A 19,869-nucleotide genomic window follows, 5' to 3' on the forward strand; every position below is an offset into this window, starting at 1 on the left:
ATAGTGTTTTGTGGTTCTGAATATAGCACGTTGACTTCCCTGGTGGCTCAGATCATAAAAGCGTCTGCCTGAAATGAGGGAGACCCGGGTTCAATCCCTGGGTCGGGAAGATGCCCCTGGAGATGGAAATGGCAACTCACTTCAGTACTCTTGCCTGGAAAATTCCATGGATGGACAGAGGAGCCTGGTAGGCTACAGTCCATGGGATCGCAAAGAGTCGAACACGACTGAGTGACTTTACTTTTACTTTCACTTATATATGTATTTCGGAGAAGGCAATGGCAACCCACTCCAGTACTCTTGCCTGGAAAATCCCATGGACGGAGTAGCCTGGTAGGCTGCAGTCCATGGGATCGCTGCCAGTCGGACACGACTGAGCGACTTGACTTTCACTTTTCACTTTCATGCATTGGAGAAGGAAATGGCAATCCACTCCACTATTCTTGTCCGGAGAATCCCAGGGATGAGGGAGCCTGATGGGCTGCCATCTCTGGGGTCGCACAGAGTCGGACACGACTGAAGCGACTTAGCAGCTGCAGCATATATGTATTTGGACCTAAGGAAAGAGTAATTATATATGTATTTCATCAGACATTCTTTTATTAATTCATATTTTCATTCTATTCCATAAAGATCGATTGAGTACCTCTTCTTTCCCTAGAAATGTGCTAGGAAGTGAAATGTATGAAAGACACTTAAGACTTGGTGAATCAATGCCATTTTTTCACGGGCCTACAGAGTTTATTTCTGGGCATCAAAGCAGATTCAGAAGAGATGGCTTATGTTCCAATAATTAGTCAAAGACATATTTACCCTATAAAGTCTAAACTCATCCATTTGAAAACCAATATATATTATGAATGGAGAAGGAATTGGCTACAGTGCTTGGGGTCACAAGAATCAGACATGACTTAGTAAGGAAACCAACAAATCCACCATATATTATGAGTGTGACAGTGATATAGATTTTCAAAACCAAGGATAACTTAGAAATCATCTTGTTCATTTTGATATTTGGCAAAACTAATACAGTTATGTAAAGTCTAAAAATAAAATAAAATTTAAAATTAAAAAAAAATAAATAAATAAATTAAAAAAAAAAAAGAAATCATCTTGTTCAATTATTTTTTTTTTTTTTTGGTTTTATGACCTGCTAAGGTTCAGATGGATTAATAAAAATAGGCTGCCTGGGTATAATCTCAGACGCTACCATTTATTTTCTGTATTTCCTTAGACAACTGACCTGGACATTAAGTCTTGAAGTCTCAGTGTCCTCACCGAAAAATAGAGGTGTCATTTTATCAGAACTAATACTAGTTCTGAATGGAATGCACTAGCACCGTGCCCAGCATGGAGTCAACAATCATTACTTACTAATAATGAGCTAAATATTACCAGCAATACCACTAGTTGAAACCACTTTTTGATTCAGCCTCTAGAGAAAAAATTGACTTTAAAATATTTTGTGAACATGAAGTAATAATCATAATCTTCTACATCGCATGATGTGTGTCAAATTTTATTACTGTTCACCATCACATGCTTCCTCTTCTTGTGAGAGAATTATTCCTCCCTGAGACATGGAAGTCAGACAGGCTTTGTCCAGTGAAATGTGAATGAACCTGAAATACATCATTTTCCACCAAAAGTCTTAAGAGAAATTGTGTAGTTTCTTTTTTTTTCTTTTCTTTTTCCACAAGGCCAAAATAACCCAATAGGGGCTGAGCTCTATGGATTTAGAATGAAGAATTTTGAAATAGAACCTCAGCCTACCCATGATGAATACATATTGCAGTCAAGAAATAAATTATGGTTGTTGTAAGGTATTGAATTTTACAGGGTCTTTGTTACCATGGAAATAACTTTTTTTTAAACTATAGAATAACCTGGGAAAAGCTGATTAATACAGGGAATTACATGTATTTTTCCTGCATTGTCTTGCTATTTATTTCCATGGCAGCAATGTCTGCAAACCTTGCCAAATACATGGTTGAATGTTGTCGATTTTATTTGGTAATTTTATGTTTAAAGTGTTAATCTTCTTTCTGGAATTGAGGAGGAAAATATGAATGAGTTCCCCCCCTCCCTCCCGGTTTCTTCCCAGATGTTTGGCAACATACAGAAAGAAGAAAATGTTAATGGTTTTGAAATGAAATTAGGCTAGAATGTTAGTCTCATCGGAGAAAACTGTATTTTAAAACAGGAGGGATTGTAATTGTCTTCCTGAGGGCAGCACCTCATTTATTTATTGAGAAGCTTCTTATTTGTCATCAAGTTTGAAGACAGGTTCATTCAGCTCAGCTCAAACAAGTTAACTAGATAGATTTATTTTGAAATACTGGTCACTTAATAACAGTCAATAAAAACATATATTTTGAGGCTTCTGCAACATTAAGTATGATTAAATTCAAATTCAGAAAAAGTAGGATAAATATATATTTCAAACAGTTAGCTTAAAACAAGAACACTTCCACAAGAACACTGTGCAAGTGTTGCAGTGTGTGCAAACTGGGTTTAGAAAAGGCAGAGGAACCAGAGATCCAGTTGCCGACACCTGCCAGATCATAGAGAAAGCAAGGGAATTTCAGAAAAACATCTTCTGCTTCATTGATTATGCTAAAGACCCTGTGTGGATCGCAATAAACTGTGGAAAATTCTTAAAGACATGGGAATACCAGACCACCTTATCTGTCTCCTGAGAAACCTGTATGCAGATCAAGAAGAAACAGCTAGAACCAGACATGGAACAACGGACTGGCTCCAAATTGGGAAAGGAATATAACAAGGCTATCGTTTTTAACTTCTTATTTAACTTCCCTGCTTATTTAACTTCAATGTAGAGTGTATCATGACAAATGCAAAGCTGGATAAAGCACAAGCTGGAATCAAGATTGTCAGAAGTAACAACCTCATATATGTAGATGATATCACTCTAAAGGCAGAAAGTGAAGAGGAACTAAAGAGCCTCTTGATGAAGGTGAAAGAGTGAGTTCAGTCACTCAGTCATGTCCGACTCTTTGTGACCCCATGAACCGCAGCACGCCAGGCCTCCCTGTCCATCACCAACTCCTGGAGTTTACTCAAACTCATGTCCATTGAGTCAGTGATGTCATCCAGCCATCTCATCCTCTGTTGTCCCCTTTTCCTCCTGCCTTCAATCTTTCGCAGCTTCAGGATGTTTTCAAATGAGTCAGTTCTTAGCATCAGGTGTCCAAAGTATTGGAGTTTCAGCTTCAATATCAGTCCTTCCAATGAATATTCAGGACTGGTTTCCTTTAGGATGGGCTGGTTGGATCTCCTTGCAGTCCAAGGGACTCTCAAGAGTCTTCCCCAACACCACAGTTCAAAAGCATCAATTCTTCAGCACTTAGCTTTCTTTGTAATCCAACTCTCACATCCATACATGACTACTGGAAAAACCATAGCCTGGTCTAGATGGACCTTTGTGGACAAAGTAATGTCTCTGCTTTTTTAATATGCTGTCTACGTTGGTCATAACTTTCCTTCCAAGGAGTAAGCGTCTTTTAATTTCATGGCTGCAATCACCATCTGCAGTGATTATGGAGCCCAAAAAAATAAAGTCAGCCACTGTTTCCCCATCTATTTGCCATGAAGTGATGGGGCCAGATACCATGACCTTAGTTTTCTGAATGTTGAGCTTTAAGCCAACTTTTCACTCTCCTCTTTCACTTTCATCAAGAGGCTCTTTAGTTCTTCTTCACTTTCTGCCATAAGGGTGGTGTCATCTGCATATCTGAGGTTATTGATATTTCTCCTGGCAATCTTGATTCCAGCTTGTGCTTCTCCAGCCCAGCGTTTCTCATGATGTATTCTGCATATAAGTTAAATAAGTTAAATACAGCCTTGATGTAGTACTCCTTTTCCTATTTGGAACCAGTCTGTTGTTCCATGTCCAGTTCTAACTGTTGCTTCCTGACCTGCATACAGGTTTCTCAAGAGGCAGGTGAAAGAGGAGAGTGAAAAAGCTGCCTTGAAACTAAACATTCAAAAACTAAGATCATAGCATCCAATCCTATCACTTCAAGGCAAATAGTTGAGAAAAACTGGAAGCAGTGACAGATCTTACTGTCTTGGGCTCCAAAATCACTGCAGATAGTGAGTGCAGCCATGAAATTAAGACACTTGCCCCTTGGAAGGAAAGCTATGACAAACCTAGATAGCATATTTAAAAGCAGAGATATCACTTTGCCAACAGAAGTCTGTATAGTCAAAGTTATGGTTTTTCCAGTAGTCATGTACAGACGTAAGAGTTGGACTTATGTAGGACAGAGGAGCTTGGTGTGGTACAGTCCATGGGATTGCCAAGAGTCGGACAGGACTCAGCAAGTGGACAAGAAAAAGCACACTGTAAGATCACTTAATAGAATTGATAATCGCCAGAAATAAGAAATTTCTTAAAATTGTCAAATGGAATTAAGCTGTTTATATGCTTTAATTTTTTTTTTTTTTCGGATAAATGCATTTGAGGAGAGAAGTGATGGGGACTTAAAACATCATAGAATTGTATTTGTCAAATTCTGTGTTTGGTATATTGCTATTAAATATCTTTCATACATATTAATACATATTTCTATTTCTTCAATATTTTATAAATTTTTAAAGAAGAGAAATCAAGTAAGTTAAAAAAACTGAGAATATCTGTTTGATTTTTGACATATAAATTGTGTGATGATATAGCAGAAGCTGCTTCAGAGAGGTAATGAGGGTAGAAATCAGATTGGAGATGGTTGAGAAAAGAGCAAGAAGTGATAAAATGAAGATAGAGATGGTCCATGGCAACTTTTTTCCAGAAAGGAGATATGGTAGTGAATGGAAGAGGATGTCATTTAGGAAAGTGTGATTATGGGAATTCCCTGGTGGACCAGTGGATAGGACTCTATGCTTTTATTGCCAAGGCCCCAAGTTCAATCCTTGCTTGGGGAACTAAAATCCCACAAGCGACATGGTGTGGCAAAAGTTTTAAAAAGAGAGAAAGTGGTTATTTGCCTTTATTTTAGTTTGTAGTAAAGGAGGATAAACATCTGTTTCCAAGCCAATGGAGAAGATCAGTTAAGAAGAAGAGGATAAAGAGAGGAAAAGAAACATAATACCAAAACGTACCTGAAAAGAAAGGAGGGTTGGATCCACATTGTACACAGAGAAAGTCACCTTGAGTTGGAAAAATTCATGGCCCCTTTATTGCAACAGGAAGGAAGAAAAAGTTACATATTCTTCCCAGAAAGCTAAGAGAGGTGCCTGCTTTCTGAATTAGGGAAATAGCAAAGAGAGTGAAATTGGTGGATGCAATCAAGAGGAATTTAATAAACAATAACAAGACTTCCCTGATGGACTTTGGACTTCCCTGGTGACTCAGATGGTAAAGCGTCTATCTACAATGCGGAAGACCTGGGTTTGATCCCTGGGTCGGGAAGATTCCCTGGAGAAGGAAATGGCAACCCACTCCAGTACTCTTGCCTAGAAAATCCTATGGATGGAGGAGCCTGGTGCAGGCTACTGTCCATGGGGTCGCAAAGAGTCGGACACGACTGAGCAACTTCACTTTCACTTTCACTTTCAACAGGACTTTAAGGACTGATGCTGAAGCTGAAACTCCAATACTTTGGCCACCTTATGCAAAGAGTTGACTCATTAGAAAAGACCCTGATGCTGGGAGGTATTGGGGGCAGGAGGAGAAGGGGATGACAGAGGATGAGATGGTTGGATGGCATCACCAACTCAATGGACATGAGTTTGGGTAAACTCCAGAAGTTGGTGATGAACAGGGAGCCCTGGCGTGCTGCAATTCATGGGGTCGCAAAGAGTCGGACATGACTGAGCGACTGAACTGAACTGAACAGGACTTTGTTACTTCTTACATGTTTTCTTGCTGGGGGCAGTACACATGGATAAAAGACAATTCAGGGTTAGCTGGACTTCTGGCTTGAAAAGATGAATGAGGCACAATGCTATTTGCTGTCATCAAGATCTTGGAACATGTGTAGATTAGAAACCAGTCTCAACTGAGGGGCAAACTTGCACAAAAACTCTCCCAGAAACACAGATCAGAACAACCACACTGAGAGCACTACCTCACCAGAGGGAGAGAACTGTCAAACGGAGCAGAAGGTAAGGGATGTGAATTTTCTGCTGGTGGCATCAATACACTACAGAGGTGGAATCTGTGTCCACCTCTGGTGATTTTATTGTCTTTATTAGACCATATATATTTTTGGTCCTTTATAATATTTTATGAGCCTAGTGAGAAACTATGTTTGTGAACATCTTAAAAATCCAAAATTCTGAAGTTCAGATTTTCCTTCTAGAAGTATCTGCTGTTTTTTGGGTTGAGCCTGGTTACAGCAAAATAGCAGTCCAAAAAAAAAAAAAAAAAAATCAATGGAAATGGCTTAAAATTTTAAAAATCAATTGCTTTGGAGCACAGTTCTTAGATATTTTCAGTATTCATTTTATTATTCAATAAGAATTTATTGAGGAGCTACTATATGCAAAATACAGTTTTAAACACCTAGGACAAGTAAATGAGGGTTTCCTCAATGGCTCACCCAGTAAAGAATCTGCCTGCAATGCAGAAGACACAGGAGATGCTGGTTCGATCCCTGGGTGGGGAAGATCCCCTGGAGCAGGAAATGGCAACCCATTCCAGTATTCTTGCATGAAAAATCCCATGGACAGAGGAACCTGGCGGGCTACAGTCCAAAGGGTCACAGAGTCAGACACGACTGAGCGACTAAGCACGCAAGGAGGCTCACAAGGAAATGAAGCTCTTCCAAACTCCAGGGAAAAAACAAACAAACAGAAAAACTGAGCCTTCAAGAGGTTTATGTTCTAATAAGAAAAACCTAATGAGCAGTAAGCATAATAAGTAAATAATAAACAGGATAGTATGTTCAAAAGTGGTAAGTATTTTGCAAAGAAAAAAAGAGCAATGAATGGGAGATCTGACATGAAGATAAGCAGTAATACTGTAATTAAAATTTGATTATCAGCATGGACCACATTAAGAAGGTAACAGCTGAGCAAATATTGAGGGGTTGAAACATTTAGACATTTGAGGAAAAAGGGAACAGCTAGTGCAAAATGCCAGAGAGTATGTGAGATAGAATAAGAACACCAAGGTGACTGGATCAGAGGGACCAGGAAGGAGTAGAAGATGACAAGGATGGAGGGATAGAGAGGTGACAGTTCATTGGCTGCTTCTTCTGAGTGTGATGGGGAGTCACTAGGGAAATTTAAACAGAGGCGACACACGAACTGACTTGAGATTTATAAAGATCAGTTTGTCTATTGTGTTGAAAGAGTTACTCTATCTGTGGGTAAAGGAGGAGGGCAAGGAGTCCAAAAAGAAAGCCATGCTAGGTAAGGTCAGAGATGATGGAGGCTGAACCGAGGAGGTACAGCACATTAGGATGCTGTTTTAAAAATGAAACTGGATTTGATGACCCATCAATATGTGTGTGAGGGGAAAAAAGCCAAGAATAACTTCAAGGTATTTGGCCTGAGCAACTAGAAAGATGAAACTGGCATCAGCTGCGGAGGGAAGGCTGTGGGTGGAGTAGGTGTCCAAGAGAGTATGCAGATCAGGAAGTCAGCTCTAAATGATTTAAGTCAGAGATGTCAGGTAGACACTCTAGAGAGTTGCCAGCATGGAGCGCATTGTCAATCTTCCACCTAATAACACAACTCATCCCATTAGTATGTGAATGAATGACTCAGTGTGGTGTATCTGAGCAGAACATATTACATATTTAATGATCAGTTCATATTCAAATTCTTGAGATTCTACCAAATGTGTTTTGTTTGTATGTCCTATGACAGAATAGAAATACCTTAGGATATCCAAAAAGCTAAGTTGGATGGAATGTAAATAGACCAGAATATCCAAAAGCTCACTTAGCCTGTTCTTTCAAAAAGTTTAAAGTATTTTATTTTTGTTAGAAAAACTCTACATGTTTCTTTTTTTTAAAATGTAATTTGGACTCTAATATTGCTCTGAAATCTCTATCATTATTTCATATCCCAAGTTTATTTGCTTTCTATATTGCAAATTTCTAAAATAATTATTTTGTCATTTTGTAGTCCAGAAGAACATTTCAGTGTATCATAATACAGTCATAAACGAGCTCAAGACTCAGCCTACCCATATTTCTCTTTTCTTCTAAGTAGATTTAGATTATTGCTGATGAGGAGGTTAATTTCACATATTCAAGTCAACAATGATTGCCAGACAGGTTTATGGGATGGAAATGCTTACAGACCGTCCACGAACCTTGACAGCAAAGTGATATGAAGTATATTTGTAATATTTTCTCTTAGTTATTTTTATCTGCTAGGCTTACAGACCTGTAAATAAAAGTGGCAGATTTCCCCAAAGAATTAAATTTCAGCTTATGAGTTTATTTTATGGAGCCTCTATTCTACCTGTACAAGTACTTCAAGTGGAAATTCAGGCAAATATAAAGCAACATCCTATTTTGTTTTATTAGTGTATTTTACAACAATTCTGCAGATACATAAGCTTCAGAGATCGTAAACACCCAAGGCCTTGAAGACTTTACCTTCCAATAAAGTGCTTTTTGAAAAGTGGTGCTGCCTTCCAACCCATAAATACACTGTTACCCTTGAGGGAGCAAAGATTTATCTCTTCTCAATTTACAAGTAAATCCATTGTTAACCCACCTCACCTCTTCACCAATAAAAGGCTGATTTATGATCAACTGTCAATGAGTCCATCTGAAGTGGTTTCTACTAAGGCTAAGAAAAGAGACGATAAGGAAACCTAGTAAATTGTGCACCGTTTAATGTAGATTAAATTAAGTGAGCTATAGCATACAGTTCAGCATCAATCCTAAAGAAGGACTTGTCTGTTTTGTATTATACCTTCATGATGGGAACCAAAATGCCAGCCAATAATACTTCCTCCAAAAGAACATTGTTCACTAGGCTTGGGGGTTCTGACTGTGCTTCAGTTGTCTCTTAGATAATCCCAATAAACTCCTATTTATAGTCACTTGCCCATTCTTTCCTGCCATCTCCTTCCAAATAATTTTGGAGTCCATTTCATTGTTTATGTGAATACAGTATTCTATGCAAAGAACAACATCAAAACAAATAGCACATTATATATTTATAAAGAGGAAATGTTAAGATTAATAAACTGAAATAAGGATGGTTCTCTCAGCTAACAGAAAAGTCTCTTGATAATGAGAAGAATGGTCTCTGGCGTTAAGAGCTGCATTGTAAACCCTTCACCAACTGTTCCTTAAATCACATATTCTCTGGGGTGTACAGCATAATTGCATTTTCTTAAACCATATTGTTTGGGGTGTCAGCATCTTGGAAGATTCTTCATGATTTCTCTTTCTTAGAGGGTGAGCAGCCAAAGAACCATGAGGAGGCTTTTTATGTGACCCTAATCATGGTCAAGGGCTTCCCTGGTGGCTCAGGGGGTAAAGGATCTGCCAGCGACATGGATCTAATGCCTGAGTTGGGAAGATCCCCTGGAGAAGGAAACGGCAACCCACTCCAGTACTCTTACCTGGGAAATTCTATGGGCAGAGGAGCCTGGCGGGTTACAGTCCATGGGGTCACAAAAGAGTCAGACACAACTGAGCAAATAAACAACAGCTATCATGGTCAAAGGATATTATGATTTTGAGACCCAGAGTGGATCCTGATCATTTTCCAGTGTTGTTTGAAAAAAGATGCTGAAGAATATGGCATCTTATATCTTCATAAGAGGTTTGTAAAACACATTAGCATTTAAGTGCTCCAAGAAGTACTGTAACTGATAATTGTATTCAATTTTGCTTGGCCCATCCTTCCTCAAATATACTACATTACAGTTCTCTGTTGTGGTCAAGCTGAAATAAAATTCAATCACTTGTTAGTAATGTTAATCTAATCCAACTCACTTAAAAATGAGGAAACCAAGGCCAAAGAAGATAATCTATACCTTCATCCATGAGTTCTCCAATTCTGTCATAGGCTTAACTGGACCTGAGATCTGTGGATTACCAATTTACTGCATGCTATTTATAGGACTCTATTAAAAACGTTGTGAAAAGATTGATCTGTGTATAAGATCATAGGAAACTATAAAAAAAAAACAGAAAAATTTTCTTTGCTCAATATTGTGAGAAACCTCACTTGCTCCAATATTTTATTTATTTCTACTTCTACATAAAAAGGTTTGAAATCCATTACCTCATTTACTTACCATCACCTGACAATGTGGTGACTGCAGCCATGAAATTAAGACTTGTTCCTTGGAGGAAAAGTTATGACCAAACTAGACAGCATATTAAAAAGCAGAGACATTACTTTGCCAACAAAGGTCTGTCTAGTCAAAGCCAAGGTTTTTCCAGTAGTCGTGTATGGATGTGAGAGTTGGACTATAAAGAAAGCTAAGTGCCAAAGAGTTGATGTTTTTGAACTGTGGTGTTGGAAAAGACTCTTGAGAGTTCCTTGGATTGCAAGGAGATCCAACCAGTCCATCATAAAGGAAATCAGTCCTGAATATTCATTGGAAGGACTGATGCTGAAGCTGAAACTCCAATATTTTGGCCACCTGATGCAAAGAACTGACTCATTGGAAAAGACCCTGATGCTGGGAAAGATTGAAGGCAGGAGGGAAAGGGGATGACAGAGGATGAGATTGTTGGATGGCATCACCAACTCGATGGACATGAGTGTGAGTAAACTTCAGGAGTTGGTGATGGACAGGGAAGCCTGGTGTGCTGCAGTCCATGGGGTCGCAGAGTCGGACACGACTGAACTGAACCTGACAGTAAAGTGCTATTCTTAGCAAATTATCCAGAAACATGAATTCTTCATTTTTAAGCCTGGAAAAATTAAATTGTCTTTTTCTGTATTAGTCTATTTCAGCTGCCATAACAAAATACCAAGGACTGGGTGGCTTAAACAAAAGAAATGTATTTTCTCAAAGTTCTGAAGGCTAGAAGTCCAAGATAATGACTGGCAGGGTTGGTTTCTGGTGAAGCCTCTCTTCCTGGCTTCTGAACAGCTGCCTTCTTGCTGCGTCCTCACAGTCTTTCATCTGTATGTCACATGCCGCTGTCTCTTCCTTCCCTTTTAAGGACATCAGTCCTCTTGGATTACAGCCCTATCGTTATGATCTCATTTAACCTAAATTACCTCCTTAAAGGTCTTATCTCCAAGTACAGTCACACTGGGGGTTCGGGCTTCAACATACAAATTTTGAGGGGGACAAAATTCAGACCAAATCATTTCCATTCCTGGTTATTATTTTCTGCTGTCATTTGTTGTTTCAGAGAACCTTCCTTTTCCATCCCTCTTCCTTCAGGTTGTCCCAGGTTAGCTCTTTCTTTCTTGTCCCTAAACTTTCCAAACATATTTTGTAACTGAAAAACTGAAGTCTGGGGATAGAGTCAACAACAGTCAAAGATTTTTATTACCTTGAACTTTCATAGACTTTATTTTCCTGCACAGAACAGTCCCTCTCCAGGTTCTCAGTTTGGGAAGCCTGCTTCAAGCCCTTGTGAACAAACCCATGGTCCTTCCACAGTAATTGGCTCATCAATTGTAGTCTTGCAGAGTGAGCTGTGGGGCTTCCCTAATAGCTCAGCTGGAAAAGAATCTGCTGGCAATGCAGGAGACCCTGGTTGGATTCCTGGATTGGGAAAGATCCCCTAAAGAAGAGATAGGCTGCCCACTCCAGTATTCTTGGGCTTCCCTGGTGGCTCAGATGGTAAGGAATCCACCTTCAATGCAGGATACCTGGGTTCGATCCCTGGGATGGGAAGATCCCCTGGAAGAGGGCATGGCAACCCACTCCAGTATTCTTTCTTACTTGAAGAATCCCCATGGACAGAGGAGCCTGGCAGCTATAGTCCATGGGGTCACAAAGAGTCAGACACGACTGAGCGACTGAGCACAGTGTACAGCACAGAGTGAGCAGTACCCAACTAGGAGATGAAACTTACTGTGTGTACAGCACACTGGTAGTATCAATTTGTTGAATCTTTTCTTTAAAACAGTCTCATATACATGAAAGAAATAAGTATGGTTGCACTGATGTTAACTTGACCATTTCTCACATTCTGTTAGCTAATGCAGAGCTAAAAACACATGTGTTTCGGGAATGCTGATTCTGTTTCAAATTCACTGCAGCAAAAGGAGGGAAAATATGTAATAAACAGACCAACCAAAAATAAGTAAGCTGCATTTGATCACTTTCATAACAACCTTTACATTGTGTGTTATTGCTATGTTAATTAACATGGCTAACATCTCCATGTTGTTTTCCGTTGTGCATTTTTATTGCTCTCATCGTCATTTGCAAAGCAATAAACAGACATTAAGTAGTTAAATGACTGAACTAGCATCACACTATTAATATTAACTGCTTGAACCAAACAAACATAATTGATTTAAACTGAGATTCAGTAGTTAATTCAATCGACATTGACTGCACGCCAGGCTCTGGTAATATAATGGTGAGCAAAGAGTCAGAGCTTGGATTTAACCCTGCCTACCAGATGCTGGTGGAAAAACAGACACATTTTTTAACATGACCAGAAGGGTTATCGATCAGGTTTTGATTAGTCACAGAAATTAAGAAAGGCTGCAGAGGGGACTTCCCTGGTGGTCAAGTGGTTAAGAGTCCAGTTTCCAAAGCAGGGGATGTGGGTTCAATCCCTGTTCCAGGAACTAAGATCCCACCAGGGCAACTAAGCCCACACTCTGTAAGTACTAAGCCCATTTGCCTCAATAAGAGAATCCATGTGCCTGCAACTAAGACATGATGCAGCTAAAAATAAATCCTTTTTTTTTTTTAAGAAAAAGAAAGGGTGCAGAAATAAGGTCATATGGAGAGCCAAAGTAGCTAAGTCAGAGAGAAGTATTCCAGTCACAGAGGAGGACCAGAGAATGATGTAAGAGGCAAAATAAATGAACGAACGAGTGAATGAATTGAAAAGATATTTAGTTTGAGACAAAACAAGGACACATCTATGATAACTGGAAATAGTGTCTTATCCTTTTTAGTAAGTGCCATTACAAAGAGAGTTAATCATAACTCACACCCAATTTCCAACAAAAATATTATGGTTTGAAACATACTTTCATTTTTTATTAACTCTTTTGTCTCATCCTAAGAATCTAAGGAATATTGCACTAAATCCAGACAATGAACTTCAATAGCCAGATTTTGATGTCTGCTTTAAGGCTATAGAATGTGTGTGGCTGTGTGTACCCCAAGCCACCGGCCTTAAAGAGTGAAGGACACACCCTAAACTTTCCCTTAGTAGCTAATTATTGAAAGTTAGATCTAAAAATTATATCCATGTTGAATATATTCACTACACTTGGGGTGTAACATTTTTCAATTTATCACTCATTTAATATTGTACTGCTTTTTGTTTATTTCCTGTCATAACTGTTTTCTTTAAATATCAAGAGTTACCTTAATCCCTGTACAGTTATAATATTTGAAATCTAAGTATTTATTGTTTCTATATCATTTGTGCTTATTAAACACTTCATTGGGCTTCCCTGGTGGCTCAGATGGTAAAGAATTCACCTGCAATGCGGGAGACCTGGGTTTGATCCCTGGGTTTAAAAGAGCCCCTGGAGGAGGGCAAGGCAACTCACTCCAATATTCTGGCTTCCCTAGTGGCTCACTCTGTAAACAGTTGGCCTGCAATGGAGGAGACCCAGGTTCAATCCCTGGGTGAGGAAATTCCCCTGGAGAAGGAAATGGCAACCCATTGCAGTATTCTTGCTTGGAGAATTCCATGGACAGAGGAGCCTGGTGGGCTAAGTCCATGGGGTCACAAAGAGTCGGACATGATTGAGTGCCTAACACGTTCACTTTCAGACATATCGTTAACATAAGTTTTCATTTTTACCAGAAAAGTGTTAGCCTATCTGATAATCTCACAATTTACCCAGGAACATATTTCTTATTTTCTTTCAGATTCAGTTCTGTGTTCAATAATATTTTTATGATTATCTTGTAGAAGAAACATCAGCATATTTCTTTATACATACTTGGTTATTAAAGTGACCTTTTAAATCATCCATTCAGTATAATGTTAAATACCTATTGTATCCCATCTATTAGTCATATAATTCAGCAACATGTTGATTTTTTTCTTCTCTTTTAAAGATTCATTTTGTCTTGCCATTGAAGAATCCAGAAAGATGAAAAGCCCATGTATGCCAGCAAGCAGTTACCATGAAAGCTTTTTATGATACATGATTCTAACATGCCAGAAGAAAGCCAAATTGAAAACGATGTAGTCCAACTAATAAGAAATACGTTTGCAATTGAAAATTAAATATACTTTTGCATATCCTGATATGCTACTGCACTTGCCTCATTTACATGCAAATAAGGGTTCAATAACTATTTTAATTGCTATATTCTCACAAAAGCAAGGAAAGATGATTCAAAATATATGTATTATTTTATATGGGAAAGATTGTTAATATTCACCAAATAATTACCTAATTTACATAGTGATTAGACTCATCTGCAATAAAGTATTTTTATAAATATACAGAAGAAATATTAGACGTTGTGAAATTTGACAAGTGAAATAACAAGCAAATCTAATAAGCAAAATTGTATGCAGGTGAAAGACTCCTAGTACATTATTTTTAATATAACTTTATTACTAATGTCAAAATAATAAGTCAAATCCTTAAGCATTCTATGCATCATATTTTGTAGGTGAGAGAGGAAAAGCAAATATAATATAGTTAAAAAAATATTGAACATGATCAAACACATCTGAAAAAGATAAATTCCTCAGGGAAGAATTTCCACCTACATAATTTCAAGTGAAGTAATCTATTTTCTAATTAGCAAGGAAAAAATCTCCTGTATATGACCTTGAATTCTAAAATATTAGCTCAGAGGGAATATTTACAATCCAGAGGCTCAGATGCATAATGAAAATACGGACATGACTTTTACTGTTGTTAAGGTTCTTTTTAAATCATTCTTAGGCATAATCAGCCTATGTTGACTGACATTTATAGTATGGAAATTGGCTGGAATACAAATGCAATCGCGTTTGAAATTAGAAAACACATTACTGAGAAGGCAGGTTAAATATTTGTGGTTATTTAAAGCCATTTTTCTTGGTAGAACCAATACCTTTGTTCGTTTTGATTAAGCATATATTCTAAATGATTTTTACATATTGAAGTTGTTTTAGTTCTCTAATGCTACTTCTTTTGTCATTTTATATGCAGTTGTTATTCATTTCAGAGAAATATATTTTTCAGCTTTCAACATTTTAAGTATGATAAAGGACAGAAGACTGTAGGATTTAAACATAGAGAATTTGTCAGCTAGAAATGTGTGTGAAATGAACAGACAAGAACTTGAACTAGTGAATGAGCAAACTGTCCTGATTTTAAGCAATCTGTTCACTTATTTGTGGGTTTTAAGTGATCAAGAAACAATAATTATAAGATGAACAGTGAGGCTGAGCAGATGGATACGAGGAATGAAGAAACTTTATGAAAAATTCTAGTTAATGACCCTTTCCCCCCGAATCTGGGACAAGACAGAGATTCCTGGGCTTCTGGGAGAATCTCAAAACTATCTTCACTGAACTGAAAACTAAAATTAAAAGGGAGAAAATGCCACTGCGCAACGTATCTGAATTTTGGTGTCAGCCATATTTGAGCTGGAAATTCCTTCATTTATACATTAGGAAATTACCATTCAGAAGTTCAAGCTCATGTAGGATGAGAATGATAATCATTTTCTTCAGGGTTATTGTGAAGAATAAATAAGACCATTAACAAGACTCAAGTCTGTAGAACATGGTCAATTTAATAAACAATGACAAATGTGTATAAAAGACCCAGGAGCCTAGAATCCTGACATACTTCTTCCTTCAGAAACTGACTTCCCTTGTCCTTTTGAAATAGGAGGATTCTGCATCTGTGATGATTTCTCTGGTATATTTAAGAGATCGGACATAACGTCTACAAGGGCACAGATCAATCATGCATGTATTAAAATTAAAGTAATAATGAGAAATGAAACTCTATATGGTTATAATTTACTACATTACAAAATGTATATTTATCTAAATGTTCATTCATATGTGTTCATTGTCCATGAGATTATGCTAACTCTTGGTGTTAAATTTTATTGTATCTGATACACACTGGTAACTAAAATGTATTAGAAATGTAGACTTTCTATAAGTAGAGAATTCAACAAAAGTCTGTGAACTTCAGGGTATTCTAGGACACTGAAGAAATTCCTATGATGGAAAAGGACAAGAAAGGTGACCGTCAGTAGAGTAATCCTGTACAGATTTATTCAGAGAGTGAAAAATGAGGGAATACCTCCAAGTAATTTTATAATCTTGATATTAAAACCAAAAAGGTACCTTGCAGGTCAAACAAAATACTGGCAAGGTAAATCCACAGTATATATGTTGTGACCAACTTGAGTTTTTCCAAAGAATTCTAGGGAGGGTAGGCATTAGAAAAATCCATAAATTTAACTATCCATATTAAAAGATTAGAAGAGAAAGCATGTGTCTGATATTATCGAATACTTATTTGTAATTTGAATTATTCACACACTACCATTAAAAGGGAATTTTCTTAACCAAATGACTGGTACCTATTAAAACCTCCATGAAGAAGGAACCATTCAAAATGTAGTGTTAGGACAATTGTCTAGAAATATACACTTTGAAAGGCCTGTTGATTCTTTATGATGTATTTGTCATGAAACCCAGAGTAAATGTCATAAATTGTCTGTGCTATAGAATCATAATCTCTATAAAGGGGTTGTTGCCTGACCCGTGTCTAACTTAATGAGAGGAATTCAATTAAAGGGAAAGAAGCTAATCTAGTCCTGTGCTCATAGTCAATGTAAAAACAAAAAGGATTGTTTTTTCATGCACTTATGTTGATATTGGTTCTGTGATCTTGCACCTCAATTACTCCTGCTGTCGAAGCAGATAATATTGCTTTAGCCCCTGTTATTCTGAATGCAGTGGGAGAAGAGGCAGCCTCAGCATCACATGGGAGCTGATTAAATATGCAGAACCTCAATCGGACTCCACCCCAGACCTACTGAATCAGAGTCTGCATTCTAACAAGGTCCCAGGGCGTTTATCCGCACAATGTGAAGCATGAGAAATATTGTTCTAGCTACTGATCTTCCCGCCTTCAGAAACACTATGAAGATCATTAACCCCCAAGAAGAATTTTCCTTTTGGCATAGAGTATATGATATTTGCAAATGCTGTTGGAATTTTTTGTGTTTTATCTGAAGGTATGGGACTTTATTGGCAACTTTCCCCATCATGGGGATAATAACATAACAATTATTAAACTATTTAATCATCCAAGGGCCTCCCTGGTCACTCAGCCTGTAAAGAATCTGCCTGCAATGCAGGAAACCTGGGTTCAGTCACTGGGTTGGGAGGATCCCCTGGAGAGGGAATGGCTACCCACGTAAGCATTCTTGTCTAGAGAATTCCACGGACAGAGGAGCCTGATGGGTTACAATCCACAGGGTTGCAGAGTCTGACATGACTGAGCGACTAACACTTTCACACTTGCCAGCATTTTAAGTGCATTTATTCGTTTTATTTTTCCACCTCCCCTTGAGTTACATTATTCCATGGTCCAGAAGAGGAAACATGGAGACTTGACATAACTTGTTCAAGATGAATGCTGTTAAGATTCAGAATTGGTTTTGGAGCCTGGCTTGTAACTGTTGATGTCTCTTAGGCTATCTTCCCAGGCGGCACTAGTGGTAAAGAGTCTCCCTGCCTAATGCAGGAGACACAAGAGATGTGGGTTCCATCTCTGGGTTGGGAAGATCCCCTAGCGTAAGAAGTGGCAAGCCGGGTCACAAAGAGTCAGACATGACTGCGAGAGCGACTTACTTACTTATTTACTGATACGGCAAATGTATTCTTCACTTTTAATCAGTTTATTTAATATGTTCAGCTTGCTCCCAATGTACATCAGCATATTTAATAAAATTTAAGAAGTAGTACATAATAAAATTTTTAATATATACTCAGTTCAGTTCAGTCGCTCAGTCATGTCCGACTCTTTGCGACCCCATGAATTGCAGCACGCCAGGCCTCCCTGTCCATCACCAACTCCCAGAGTTTACTCAAACTCACGTCCATCCAGTAGGTGATACCATCCAGCCATCTCAACCTCTGGCGTCCCCTTCTCCTCCTGCCCCCAATCCCTCCCAGCAACAGAGACTTTTCCAATGAGTCAACTCTTCACATGAGATGGCCAAATTACTGGAGTTTCAGCTTTAGCATCAGTCCTTCCAAAGAAATCCCAGGGCTGATCTCCTTCAGAATGGACTGGTTGGATCTCCTTGCAGTCCAAGGGACTCTCAAGAGTCTTCTCCAACACCACAGTTCAAAAGCATCAATTCTTTGGTGTGCAGCTTTCTTCACAGTCCAACTCTCACATCCATACATGACTACTAGAAAAACCGTAGCCTTGACTAGACGAACCTTTGTTGGCAAAGTAATGTCTCTGCTTTTGAATATGCTATCTAGGTTGGTCATAACTTTCCTTCCAAGGAGTAAGCATCTTTTAATTTCATGGCTGCAATCACCATCTGCAGTGATTTTGGAGCCCAAAAAAATAAAGTCTGACACTGTTTCCCCTTCTATTTCCCATGAAGTGATGGGACCAGATGTCATGATCTTCATTTTCTGAATGTTGAGCTTTAAGCCAACTTTTTCACTCTCCTCTTTCACTTTCATCAAGAGGCTTTTTAGTTCCTCTTCACTTTCTGCCATAAGGGTGGTATCATCTGCATATCTGAGGTTATTGATATTTCTCCCGGCAATCTTAATTCCAGCTTGTGCTTCTTCCAGCCCAGCGTTTCTCATGATGTACTCTGCATAGAAGTTAAATAAGCAGGAAGACAATATACAGCCTTGACATACTCCTTTTCCTATTTGGAGCCAGTCTGTTGTTCCATGTCCAGTTCTAACTGTTGCTTCCTGACCTGCATAGTCATTCTTTTAAGCATCCACATTCATTTCCTCATTTAGTTTTCACAGCAACCATGTGAGTTTTAGATTCCAAGTTGGCTCGGTGGCAAAGTATCTGCCTGCCAATACAGGAGAAGTGGGTTCGATCCCTAAGTTGGGAAGATCCCCTAGAGAAGGAAATGGTAACCCACTCCAGTATTCTTGCCTGGGAAATCCTGTAGAAAGAGGAGTCTGGCAGGCTACAGTCTGTGGGGTCACAAAGAGTCAGACATGACTGAATAAACAACAGTGAATTTCATTGTTGTTTTTACAAATGAAGAGATCTTTTTTTTTTTTTTTTTTAAATTCCTTTTAGCGATGGGGAGAAAAAACCCTGAGTTCAAGAGACGTATGACTTGCCCAGCATCAGACAAGTTAGATATTAAAGAGTAATTAATAAAATGACCTCCCAGTCATGGTCACTGTGGAGGTAAATTCAGAGGGCTGCTTCTGTTCCAGGATTTTCTACTTGACATTCTCTTGAGCAACTCTGTGAAACAACATTTCCTAATGCTGAGGTCAGGGGTAACAACTTCTCAAAAATGATTTTAATTTTAAAATCCTTGCCTGACTAACTCACTGTATCTATCTCCTTAGCTGCAGACCCTGCTACGAGGCGAAAGCTACTTTAACAGAGAATGTCAACATGCTGGAGATAGAGGAGACAGGATAGAGGTGGAAGGTCAGCAGAAAACACCATAAAATTCTCTAACAGTGCTGTCCACTAGAATTATAATGCAAGCCACATTGGTAATTGTACATTTTCAGATAGTCAAATGGAAAGAAGAAATAAGAAGCTGATGAA

This window comes from Bubalus bubalis, chromosome 2 (genome assembly GCF_019923935.1).
Source record: "Bubalus bubalis isolate 160015118507 breed Murrah chromosome 2, NDDB_SH_1, whole genome shotgun sequence".
NCBI classification, from domain to species: Eukaryota; Metazoa; Chordata; class Mammalia; order Artiodactyla; family Bovidae; genus Bubalus; species Bubalus bubalis.